The 13,776-nt window shown below is 46.4% G+C and overlaps 1 long non-coding RNA gene and 1 pseudogene across 1 annotated transcript; both read left to right on the top strand.

The window, feature by feature from the left end:
- Window positions 1–13,776, top strand: part of LOC141059267 (uncharacterized) — a 176,964-nt pseudogene that overhangs the window by 113,753 nt on the left and 49,435 nt on the right.
- LOC141059273 (uncharacterized) lies at window positions 11,057–13,028 on the top strand. Its single transcript, XR_012222408.1, has 2 exons — window positions 11,057–11,646; window positions 12,383–13,028. It is a non-coding gene; the product is annotated as an uncharacterized lncRNA (long non-coding RNA).

Raw genomic sequence — 13,776 nt, 5'->3', positions numbered from 1 at the left:
GAGGACATGACCTCCACTGGCCAGGAGGCTGAGAGGCCAAATAATCCCAATATGGAGGAACCGGAGTCTAATCAAAGTGAGCCAGAAATAAGACCCATAGAAGAGAACCTGCTACCAGCATAACCTCCAGCACAGACCCCCATCAGCAGCCACATCCCCCACCAACAACATCACAAAGTCCTGACACCGTCCTCATAATGGACTCAAATGGGAAATACCTGAATACAAAGTGGCTATTCCCAGGAAAAAGGGTCAATAAAATCCGCTGTGCAACTATTGAGCAGGTGACAGCGGTCATCAATAATCCACGGTTTTCCAACCCAAACCATATCATTATACACCCCGGCACAAACAATCTGCCAGACCAGCACCAGCAGACCTCAGGACAACTGGCCCAACTAGCAAAGACGGCACAACTAAGATTCCCAGACAGCAAAATCATTCTGTCATTTCTGCTCCCAAGAAAGGATACTGTATATCCAACCACACCATCCAGAACATCAATATGGACCTAACAGCAAGAATGAAATCTGTGCCAGGAGTGATTGTGGCTCAACACCCCTACATAAATCACCATCACCTCTATGACAGTAAGCACCTGAATAGATCAGGGGTTAGCCTTCTGGCCAAAGAGCTGAAGGACATTGTACTAAACAGGGACCACCCTAGGCCTGGAGCCAACACCAACCAGAATCCCATGAAAAGACCCCCGACAATAAGAAGGAAAGAAACAACAATTATATCAAAGGAAGCTGAAAACATACACCCTCACCCAAAATTGGATCATCAGAGGAGGAGACCACCATGGAGGAGTTCACCGACCTCACACAGACATGCGAAACAGAGGCATACAGAGCAGAAATATGGAGGAGATAAAGACTCTACTCAACACAGTGTGCAGGAATCTAATGTGACTGGACGGAACCAACACCATTAATAAACCAGTCAGAGATCCGGTGTGTCCTACACAGCCATACTCATTGGAAGGTATATACACCCAAGATATATAGAAAAAAAATGACCTCACTTACAATCAGCAGCTGGAATATTCAGGGTCTCAACACCTCGGCCTTTGGATGTAAAACAAATGACCCTGACTTTATACAAAGACTGAGAAATATAGACATTCAGATCCTCCTGGAAACTTGGACCAGAGCCGAAGACGAATCTCTGGTGCCCATTGGATACAGGGAAATCTCTGTCTCTGCCCTGAAAAATAAAAACATCAAACAGGGCTGGAGCTCAGGAGGAATACTGATCTGGTATAAAGAGGAGCTCCACCAGTACATCAAACCGGTGAAGAGAGGAGGCAGTCACATATGGATCAGGATCAGCAGCTCCATCCTCACCTCTCAGTCTGATGTCTATCTCTGCACCACCTATATACCACCATCAGAGTCACCCTACTTCAATCCAGACTGCTTCGAGATCTTACAAAGAGAAGCCGCCCACTATCAGGGCCTGGGCAAAGTTCTCATCTTTGGAGACCTCAATGCAAGAACAGGGAGAGAAAACGACTTCCCGACCACGGATGGGAACATCTACATATTTGGAGCAGAGAATAACGGCCAAGACTCAGTAGTCACAGAGAGAAACAGCTATGACAGTACAGTCAACAAAAGTGGTAAAAAGCTCCTGAACGTATGCAGAAGTTTAGGACTTCATATTCTTAACGGACGAACCAAAGGAGACTCCTTAGGGAGGTGTACACTAAACTCCCATGTAGGGAGGAGTGTAGTAGATTATGCCATTACAGATATGAACCTGGCAAATATCAGCGCCTTCATAGTCTCCCCACAAGCGCACCTGTCAGACCACAGCCAACTTCTGTACCTGAAATCTACAGAGAAACCATCCACTCAAAAGTCACATCAGAGCGGCCTCTTCACCCGGCCTCCATCCTATAAATGGCACAAAACATCGGCATTAAAGTATAAAGAGGCTACCAGCAGACCTGAAATACAGCGGATGCTCCACCACTTCTACAACTACAAGTACCAGCCTAACCCAAAGGGAGTGAGTCAAGCTGCAAAAGACCTCAACAATATATTCTATGCAATGGCCAGACTGTCCGACCTTAAAAAAGTCAACTACAAAGAGACCAAAAGAAAAACAGATCAATGGATGGTTTGACAGAGAATGTAAAGCCAAACGGAAGACCCTGAGAACAGCCTCAAACAAGAAACACAGAGACCCCAACCACCCGGGTCTGAGGGAAGCCTATGAAACCATACAAAGGCAGTACAAAACCATCCTCAGGAGGAAGAAGCAGAGTTACATCTCCACCAAACTTAACCAACTCCAAGACGCCCTCCAAGACAACTTGTCAGTATCTAGTCCTGGAATCTGTTTCTCTTGCCCTTAGACTTGCCCTTAGTTAACATGGATCTTGATGTTTCCACGTCGGCCATCTTGCTTCCTGCCAAAGCTGTATATAAAGCCAGCACCTGCTCTGATTCATTGCTTGTGTATTATGTATTGGACTTTGTGCCTCTGCAGTCCCAAGCCTGGACTTACTATTCTTGTTGGTCCTCTCTTAACGGCGGAGTCCTCTGTCAACCTGCACGTCTGGATCCCTGCCTGCTGACCGAGTGATTGCTGAACACTTGACTTCAGGAACCTCTACATGACTACACCTGCGGTGAAGTAAGAACTCCAGCCAGCTGGTGTGTTCCTCTGCCCTGCAAGAGTCTGTGTCTTGTGCACTCATTGCTCAGTGACTTTGCATGCTGTGTCGCAGAGTATCAGCTCTGCTATTACCATTTATCATATTGACTGAACATTTATCTGGACTTATATGCTATATTGCATTCAGATCATTAATACAATATTGCTTGCGCAACCCACTGTGTCTGTAGTCTCTTTGACCTAGCCACTGGTGTCCAGTTGTATCCACTAGTATCGTGACAGGATACACAAGCCTTAAAAATGGATGCCGCTGGGTCAGAGACTTTAGAAGTGCGTGTTAAGAAGCTAAATAATATCACTGCCACTGTACACGTTGAAGTGCAGACATGGAAGAGCAGAATAGAAGGCCTAGAGGGGCAGACTAAATATGATATACAAGTCCTCAGTCAGACCCTTCAGGAATTGCGTGGCCGAGTTGCGGCTCTGGAGGCACAATCTCAGGCTTCTGTTCCTACCATCCCCAAACTACCGCCATTTAGGTTTGGTGGCGACCGAGACAAGTACCGTGGGTTTCTGAACCAGTGTCGTTTATACTTTGCTGCACATGTCACACAGTTTCCTACAGACCGATCCAAAGTATTGACTATCATCATGTTGCTGACTAATAAGGCCCTTGCCTGGGCAAACCCTCTGATAGAATCACAGGATGCATGTCTGAATGACTTCAATATGTTTATCGCCGCCATGGGGCAGATGTTTGACGATCCGAACCGTGGCCTTACAGCTGAGACGGCCCTGCTGAATTTGCGTCAAGGTAAATGCCCAGTGACTGAGTATGCTATGGATTTTAGAAGGTGGGCTCAGGACACCACCTGGAATAGTGCAGCGAAGTACTCTATATTTAAGAAGGGGTTGTCCAGTTCTATCAAGGACGAGCTTGCACGTGCGGAGGCTCCCACTGCTCTAGGTGATTTCATCAATCACTGTATTCGCCTAGACGCTCGCATCTCCGAACAAAAACTAGAAAGGTGGTCTGAGATGAACCGCAGCAATAAATCGCTTCTTCCTTTCCTTCCTAAGGAGATTCCGGACCCAATTCCTCAGGAGTCCACACCTGAGCCGATGCAGGTAAATTCCCTACGAAGTCGAGTAAGTGACGAACGGAAGGAATTTCGCTTCAAGGAGAATTTATGTTTTTACTGTGGGAAGTCAGGACATTTTATTATCAACTGCCCCAATCGACCTCGTGGTAGAATGCGACTTCTCTGAATCATACTCCATAACTTCCGAATCAGGGCCACCCGAAATTGCAGCAACCGCTCCTGATTATGACTTTTCAGATATGAACTCTGTTACATCCGAAACGATACTACCCATTAATGCTGTTATTCTATCTTCTGCAGTTTCATACCCTTGCAATAAGAAAAAAGATTCACATTGTTACCTTCCTATCAAGATCTGGATTGACTCCCGTTGGGTGAACAGTTCCGCCATTATAGACTCTGGGGCTAGCGGTAACTTCATGGACACTTCTTTTGCTAAGGAATATGGAATCCGATCACAGAGAAGAGTGTCTTCAATTCTGATGGAGACTGTGGATGGGTCCCCTTTGACCTCGGGGCCCATAGACCAGCAGACTGAACCACTGAAGGTCCTCATGGGAGATGATCACCAGGAGAAATTGCCCTTCCTTCTGATTTCCTCTCCACATTTCCCTATTATCTTAGGTTTACCCTGGTTGCAGGCTCAAAATCCCATCATTGACTGGGAGACTAAGAGATTGCGCTTCCCAGCTAAAGAGGTAACTTCTGAGAAATCGACTGATCCATCTCCGGCCAACCCATCATCGGACCTAGAGTTACCGGCAGTTTATAAAGAATTTTCGGACGTGTGCGATAAAAAGAATGCAGATAAATTACCACCACACCGCTCTTATGACTGCCCAATCGAGCTTCTGCCTGCTGCTACCCTTCCTTTTGGTAATATTTATCCATTGTCCGGTCCTGAGCTCAAGACTCTCAAAGAATATATCGACGAGAACCTGTCTAAGGGGTTTATACGCCCCTCATCCTCTCCAGCCGGTGCACCCATCTTTTTCGTTAAAAAGAAGGATGGATCCCTCAGACCCTGTGTTGATTACCAGGAAATTAACAAGGTAACCATCAAGAACCGCTACCCCCTGCCATTAATTCCGGAGCTTCTCGAGAGAGTTCGTCAGGCCAAGGTCTTTTCAAAATTGGACCTACGCGGGGCATACAATTTAGTCCGTATAAGACCTGGAGACGAATGGAAAACAGCATTTAGGTCTCGATATCGACACTTTGAGTATTTGGTCATGCCATTTGGACTTTGCAATGCCCCAGCAACGTTCCAACATCTCGTGAATGATATTTTCAGAGACATTCTTGATATTTTTGTCGTAATCTATTTGGATGACATTCTGATTTTTTCTAGCTCCATGGAAGAACATCAGCAACATGTCAAGACTGTCTTGCAGCGGTTGAGGGAACACCAGCTGTACATCAAGCTGGGGAAATGCGAATTTCACAAGTCAGAGATCCAATTCTTAGGTTATGTAATTTCTCCACAGGGTCTGAGTATGGATAACAGCAAGATCAAGGCGATTCAGGAGTGGCCAATCCCCAAGAACGTCAAGGAGGTCCAACGTTTCATCGGGTTTGCTAACTTCTACAGACGTTTCATCAAGAACTTCTCTGAAATCGTCTCGCCCATCACCCGGTTGACACAGAAGAAGACAGCATTTATTTGGTCCCTTCAAGTCCAAGAAGCATTCTCTCGGCTCAAGACCGAGTTCACGTCAGCACCAGTACTGATCCACCCTGACCCGGAACTCGCCTTCATTATTGAAGTGGATGCCTCAAACTGTGCCACCGGGGCTATACTGTCCCAAAGAACAGGTGAGAAGAAATTACGTCATCCTTGTGCTTTTCTTTCCAAGCGACTGTCTCCTGCCAAAAAGAACTACGATGTAGGAAATAAAGAATTACTGGCTATCATCGCTGCCTTCAAGGAGTGGAGACATCTTCTGCAAAGAGCCTCACAGCCGATCGTGGTCCTCACGGATCACCACAACCTTGAGTTCATCAGGTCAGCAAGATGCCTGACCCCATGGCAGGCCCGCTGGAGTCTTTTCCTTAATCAATTCAATTTTACAATCTCTTATAGACCAGGTTCTCGCAATGGAAAAGCAGATGCTCTATCCCGGATGTTCTCCACTGACGCTGTTCCAGATGCTCCACCTAAGACCATACTTTCTGATTGCAATTTTGTAGGAGTCATTCAGAATCAAGATTTGCTGCAGGTCATCAAAGAAGCTTACAACTCTGATCTTTTCCTGTCTCAGCCATCTGATGAGGTAAGCCTTCTTTTTAGGAATGGAGTTTGGACCCGGGAACGGCGCCTCTACATTACTGAAGCCGTGAGGTTAAGAGTGTTGAGATTGGTTCATGATTCCAAGGTTGCAGGGCACAGAGGAATTCAGAAGACTCAAGAATTCTTATCTCGCTTCTTCCGGTGGCCAGGTTTTCGGAAGGATGTCCAGAAGTACGTTTCATCTTGTGAGGTATGTGCCAAATTCAAGGTTCCACGTGCCTCCCCTACTGGTCTGTTACAGCCTTTGCCGGTGCCATCTCGCCCGTGGGGATCCATTTCTATGGACTTTATTGTAGAACTGCCCCTTTCTGAGGGAAAGAGTACGATTTTGGTGGTGGTCGATCGCCTGACCAAGGCGGCCCATTTCATCCCTTGTTCCGGTTTACCCTCTGCGAAGGACACTGCTGACCTAATTATCCAGAACATCTTTCGCCTGCATGGGGTTCCGGATGAAGTTGTTTCTGACCGTGGAGTTCAATTTACTTCAAAGTTTTGGCGAAGCTTTTGTTCAGCATTAGGCATAGAAGTTAACTTATCTTCTGCTTTCCACCCACAGTCCAACGGGCAGACAGAACGTACCAACCAAACACTAGAGCAATACCTTCGCTGCTACGTTTGCCATTTGCAAGATGATTGGGTAAGGCTACTCCCCTTGGCCGAATTCTCTTATAACAACTCCCAGAGTGCCTCCACCAAACAGTCTCAATTCTACGCTAACCTGGGATATCACCCTAGCATTCTTCCCAGATTACCGGTAGATACATCTTTACCAGCAGTTGCCGACAGGATCTCTTCACTTCAACAGAACCTTGAACTTCTGAAAGAGACTTTGGGTTCCGCACAAGAGAGGTACAAGAATGCAGCTGACAGATTTCGCAAACCAACACCAACATTTAAGGTAGGAGATTTAGTCTGGTTATCTACGAAGAATTTAAAGATGAAGATCCCTTCCCCTAAGTTGGGACAGAAGTACATTGGTCCTTATAGGATCAGTGGTCTGGTAGGTGCTGTTGCATGTCGCTTAAAACTCCCAAGAACACTGAAGATACATCCTGTCTTTCATACTTCCCTACTAAAGACTGTAGTACCAAATCCTTTTCCAGGACGTTCATCTCCTCCTCCCGATCCCGTTCTTGTGGATGGTCAAGAGCAGTTCATCGTTGAGAGGATTCTGGATTCAAGAATCTACAGAAATCGACTGCAGTATTTGATTAAATGGCAAGGCTATTCCTCAGAGGAGAATTCCTGGGAACCCGTGGATAAGATTAACGCCTCCCGACTGATTGAGCAGTTCCATCAAAGGTACCCTGGCAAGCCTGGTTTAGGGTCGTCCGGAGGCCGTTCTTGAGGTGGGAGTAATGTCAGTATCTAGTCCTGGAATCTGTTTCTCTTGCCCTTAGACTTGCCCTTAGTTAACATGGATCTTGATGTTTCCACGTCGGCCATCTTGCTTCCTGCCAAAGCTGTATATAAAGCCAGCACCTGCTCTGATTCATTGCTTGTGTATTATTTATTGGACTTTGTGCCTCTGCAGTCCCAAGCCTGGACTTACTATCCCTGTTGGTCCTCTCTTAACGGCGGAGTCCTCTGCCAACCTGCACGTTTGGATCCCTGCCTGCTGACCGAGTGATTGCTGAACACTTGACTTCAGGAACCTCTGCATGACTACACCTGCGGTGAAGTAAGAACTCCAGCCAGCTGGTGTGTTCCTCCGCCCTGCAAGAGTCTGTGTCTTGTGCACTCATTGCTCAGTGACTTTGCATGCTGTGTCGCAGAGTATCAGCTCTGCTATTACCATTTATCATATTGACTGAACATTTATTTGGACTTATATGCTATATTGCATTCAGATCATTAATACAATATTGCTTGCGCAACCCACTGTGTCTGTAGTCTCTTTGACCTAGCCACTGGTGTCCAGTTGTATCCACTAGTATCGTGACACAACTCCTTGTGGGAACTATGGAACCACATGGGCACAAAAGATGATAAAAACAACATCCATATCCAAAATGGCAACATTGGCTCCAGTATTTCAGAGACCTCTATAAAGACATTCCAAAGGAAGAACTAAGCCAAGAACAGGAAAGCATAATGACAAAACTAAAAGCAATGGAGCAAAAAGTAAAAAAATTCCAAAACCCCGTGGATGCACCTATTACATTACAGGAAGTAGCAGAGAGAATCTCTTCCATAAGATGTAGAAAAGCCGGTGGCCTGGATGGAATCCTACCAGAAATGCTGAAGTACAGCCCACCAGAAATACAGGCTGCAATGGTTAAACTCTTCAATATTGTGCTAAGTGCCGGCTACTTCCCTCGTACCTGGAATCAAGGCCTCATCACACCCATCCACAAGAATGGGGACAGGTATGACCCAGCCAACTACAGAGGCATATGTGTCAGCAGCAAGCTGGGAAAACTGTTAAACAGCATCCTGAACAATAGGATCCTCAGTTTCCTCACCGAGCACAACGTCCTCAGCAAGAGCCAAGCATGGTTCATGCCAAACCACCGCACTACTGACCACATCTACACCCTGCACAGCCTCATTCAGAGTCACGTCCACAATACAAAGAACGGGAAGATATACGCCTGTTTCGTGGACTTTAAAAAGGCCTTTGATTCGGTATGGCACCCAGGCTTATTCCTGAAACTGCTGGAGAGCGGAATAGGAGGAAAAACCTACGATGTTATCAAAAGCTCCTACACCGAGAACCTCTGCAGTGTGAGTGTGAATGGCAGAAGAACGGCTTATTTCCAGCAGAGTCGGGGAGTAAGACAAGGCTGCAGCCTAAGCCCAACGCTCTTCAAGATTTACATCAACGAGCTAGCTACCGCTCGGGAATCTTCCACAGCACCAGGTCTCACCCTCCACGACGTGCAGGTGAAATTCCTGCTGTATGCAGATGACCTGCTGCTTCTGTCACCAACCGAGAAAGGCCTCCAAGACAACCTGAAAATCTTAGAGAAATTCAGCTCCACCTGGGCACTACTGGTCAACCTAAGGAAAACCAACATCATGGTGTTCCAGAAGAGAAAGAGAAAATCAGACCAGCACCCTTCATTTATCCTCAACAACTGCGCCCTTACAGGAACAGACAAATATACCTACCTGGGCCTAGAGATTCACCGATCAGGGAGCTTCAAACAAGCCATAGAGACCCTGAAAGACAAGACCTGCAAAACCTTCTATGCCATCCGAAGGAAACTCTACCATCTAAAGCCACCAGTGAGAGTCTGGTTAAAAATCTTCGACTCTATCATCACCCCAATCCTCCTGTATGGCATCGAAGTCTGGGGTCCTCACACCTACCCAGACTGGTCAAGGTGGGATTCAAGTCCAACAGAAATATTCCATCTGGAATTCTGCAAGCACCTTCTCCAAGTCCATCAGAGCACCTCCAACAGTGCTTGCCGGGCCGAGCTGGGCAGATTCCCTCTACACCTAACGGTTCTAAAGAGGGCACTGTCATTTCGGACTCACCTATGTAGGAGCAATCCAAGCCCCCATCACCATAAAGCCCTGACACATGTAGGTGAAACAGAAAAACCAGGACCCTCGGAACAGCTCACCCAAACCCAACCTGACCAAAACACCAATCACAGCAACCTGACAAAAGCCCGAATCAGGAAGATGGTAGACGAAGGCCAGGAGAGGTACGTAAGTAACTGGAAGAACGACATTATCAGCTCACAGAAACTGACCATGTACCAGAGTCTACAGAGAGACTACAGACTGGCTCCATACCTGGAGAAACTCCCGGACCCCAGAGACCACAAGATCCTGAGCCGGTATAGACTCAGTGCCCACAGTCTGGCCGTCGAATCCGGCCGACACAGGCATAGCTACAAGCCCAGGGAGGAAAGACTGTGCCAACACTGTGACCAGGAGGCCCTGGAGGATGAGACCCACTTCCTGCTACACTGCTCCAAGTACTCAGCAGTGAGGGACACTCACTTCAGGAGACTCTCACATCTCTTCCCGGAGTTCATCACCATGAAGGAGAAAGAGAAAACATATATCCTGCTGGGGGAAGAAGAGAGAGCAGTGGAGATAGCAGCGCAATATGTGAGCGAATGTCATAGACTGCGAGAAAGAGAAGTATAATATGCCATGGACTTCTATGGCCCCCACCTTGAATATGCCCCAACCCCCCATCCACCTTCCCTATGCCATGGACTTCTAAAGCCTCATCCTGGATCTGCCCCCATCCCCCCATCCACCTTCCCTATGCCATGGACGTCTATAGCCCCATCCTGGATCTGCCCCATCCACCTTTCCTACAGCCCCTACCCAACATCCCTACAGTCCCTATCCCCATTCCCTTCTGTACACTTGCTTTGGCAAAACTAATGTGTATTTAGTCCTGCCAATAAAGCGTCTTTGAATCTTGAATCTATATATATATATATATATATATATATATATTTTTTTTTTTTTTTGTATCAGTAAACTCATTCTCCATGTTTGACCTCATTAAAATAAAAACACTCTTACTCCGCTGGGGTGTCGGCTCCACCTGAGTGGTGTCGATACTCACTGTCCCGAGGCTTATGTGAGTTTGTTACATCACATGAGCCCTGTGCCCAATCAGCGGCAGCTTTACTGTTCCCATCTCTGGACAGTTGTTGTGAGATCATTTTCCCCTTCGTCACTGAGGTCTGGTGAACTCCCTATTCTGGTAAAGGAAGGTAATGAGCCTGATTATCAGGCACCTGAGCCTAATGAGGATGACTGGCTGAGTGGAGTCACGGACTGGATATAAGGCTGCCGACGCCCTTTTGCCCTGCGGGTGATTTCTCTGTGGACCTCTAGGACACCAGTCTGATTCCTGCTCCTCTAAAGCTAAGTTTTCTGCTTTGCCTGTTAGCATTTGTGTTTGGTTGTTGTTTTCCTTGCTTTTCTGTATTCTGCCATTCCCTGCTGGGGTGAGCTGAATCTCCTTTTGGCTGTAGCTCTGTCTTCAGAATATTCCTGAGTACTGACATAGCTTTTTTGAAGCCTAGCGTCTTCAGGGCCTTTTTCACTGTCAGTTTGTTGGCTCTTATTTTCATAGGGTTTTTCATGGATTGCAGACAGCAGCCTTCCTGTCCTTTTCTATCTAGTTAGCTTGGGCCCCGTCTTTGCTCAGTCTATCTTTCTGTCTGTGTTAGTGTTTTCATCTTGCTTCACCGTCATTATATGTTGGGGGCTGCCTATTGCTTTGGGGTCTGCTCTGGGGCAGTTTAGATTTCCCCTTTCTTTCTTTAGGCCTATTTAATTCTCCGGCTGTGATCGAGGGGTCTAGGGCATCGTAGGAACCCCCCACGGCTACTGCTAGTTGTGTTGATAGGTTCAGGGGTCTGCAATCCGATAGCTGCCAACTTCTCTGGTTTTCTGGACTTAGCTAGCATTTCTGTTTTTGCCTCCTACGGTGACTCAATCATAACAGACAGTATTGTGCATCAACAGGAAGCCAGGGCTGCGACTGCTCCCTGACAGCCTCATGATGCTCGATTTGTCCGAAGATTGGGACAGTGACACCAGCGCTGATTGGGCACAGGGCTCAGATGACGTAAAAATCCTCAAAAGAGACCCAAGGATGCAAGTGCCAGCACCGCTAAAACAGTGCCAGAATGGGAGGTTTGTATAAGTGTTTTTATTTTAACAGGACCAAACATGAGGAATAAGAAGGGATTGTAAATCTTGTGGACAACCTTTTTAAACATCAAAAATCCCACACAGAGAGAAGTCATTATTATACCTAGAGTGAGAAATGAATTACAGGAAAATCGTATTTTGTTGACCGCGAAAAATAACTCAGACAGGGAGAACCTATATATATTATTGACAAATTGTACCAAAACATGATGCGCGCAGCGTGCGTTCAAGGATGGAATATTATATGGGAGTTTTATAGGAAAAAAAAATACCAACAGAAAATAAACTACCCAAAACAAACATTTATCAGTAAAAATAACTCATCTTTATTAGGTAAAGTATAAAAGAATGGCACCATTTTCTGATACTCGTCACGTCTCCATTTTTCAAGATCTTGGGTTGGGTGAGGCCTTATTTTTTGTGCGCTGAGCTGGCGTTTTTAATGAATACCATTTTGGTGCAGATACGATCTTTAGATCGCCCGTTATTGCATTTTATTGCAATGTTGCGGCGACCAAATAAATGTAATTCTGGCGTTTTGACATTTTTCTCATTACGCCATGTAGCTATCGAGTTAATTCTTTTTTTTTATATTGATAGATCGGGTGATTCTGAATGTGGCGATACCAAATGTGTATGTTTTGATTTTTTTTTTTTTGGTTTGAATGGGGCTAAAGTGGGGTAGTTTGAAATTACTGAAAGAGGGACACTTGTTAAGTCTTAAAATAGGTTACATGCCTCTGTATAAAGAGACTGAGAGAGAAACAGCCAGAGACATCCATATATCCAAAGGACCAGAAACAATACAGCAGCAATTTTACATCATGGCTCTATCACGAGGGGCACGGATCTATCATTCTATAGGAAACAACCTAGGGGTTTTCAGCCTCGGTTGGAAGAATACAGATCTGCTCCATTGACCATCGCTGAACCATGGATACATTTGGAGAAGCCAGGTTGTGATCCTCAGTTTAACTGGCTTTGTGTCTTGTATGGACTCAATGGACTGTCATCTTCCTACACATGTTGTTACCTCCTCTCTGTGTGCATGCCACATGTGGAGTAGTCGACCCTGGAATATGAAGCCAGGTTGTGATCCTCGGTTCAACTGGCCTTGTACCTTGCATGGACTGAATGGACTGTCATCTTCCTATGCTTGCCATTACCTCCTCTATGTGTGCGTGCCACAGGTGGGGAAACCGAACCTGGAAGATCTGAAGTAACAGCTGCTGTTATCCCAGCGTGTCAGCGGAAGTATGAGACTCTGTAATGTGAACCATCTTGGGTATTTTGCTGGGACTGTTCTATATGTTATCTGGCTGTTTTGTGGTTCAATAAAGCATTGCCACACTGTTTTACCCTCACCCTGTGTCGTCTGAGTAGCGTTTTGCCCACGTTAAAAGGAGAATGGGAGTTCGGCAGGATGATCCCTGGTCTATGCGGTTTCGGCTAGCGGACCAGGATGCCCACTGATGCCCCATGTATCCACATGCATGCTTCAATAGTCTCCATGGGAGACTAGTAAATGCCATAACTCGATCAGCTCTGCTACATACAGGCGATGATCAGATCGCCTGTATGTAGCAGAGTTGCTCACTTGCTATGAGCGCCGACCACCGGGCAGCACTCATAGGATTACTCAGTGACAGCCATAGAGTTCAGCTGGAGACCTATGGTTGTCATGCCAACCCATTAGTGACATGTGATCAAGTGACAGGGTCACCGATGGGTGGGATTTCTGGCCCATTGTGTGCCGTAAAAGATATGGGCTCAGCGTCGGAACCCACATCAAAGGGAGGGAGTGCGACATCAGTGTACATTTACACCTGATGTCGGAAAGGGGTTAAAGGGGATTGTTTTTTAGGAGGAGCTGAACGGAGGGGTGTGGCAGGGGATGGAGCTTAGCAGCAACCCTGCACTGCACCTGGTAAAGCTGGTGTGAAACTAGCCTTAAGCCCTTCACCCCCAAGGGTGGTTTGCACGTTCATGACCGGGCCAATTTTTACAATTCTGACCACTGTACCTTTATGAGGTCATAACTCTGGAATGCTTCCATAGATCCTGGTGATTCTGACATTGTTTTCTCGTGACATATTGTACTTCATGTTAGTG

This window comes from Dendrobates tinctorius, unplaced genomic scaffold (assembly GCF_039654945.1).
Source record: "Dendrobates tinctorius isolate UK_male_01 unplaced genomic scaffold, ASM3965494v1 ptg000226l, whole genome shotgun sequence".
In the NCBI taxonomy this organism is placed as follows: Eukaryota; Metazoa; Chordata; class Amphibia; order Anura; family Dendrobatidae; genus Dendrobates; species Dendrobates tinctorius.
This window is presented reverse-complemented; position numbering and strand designations above follow the sequence as displayed.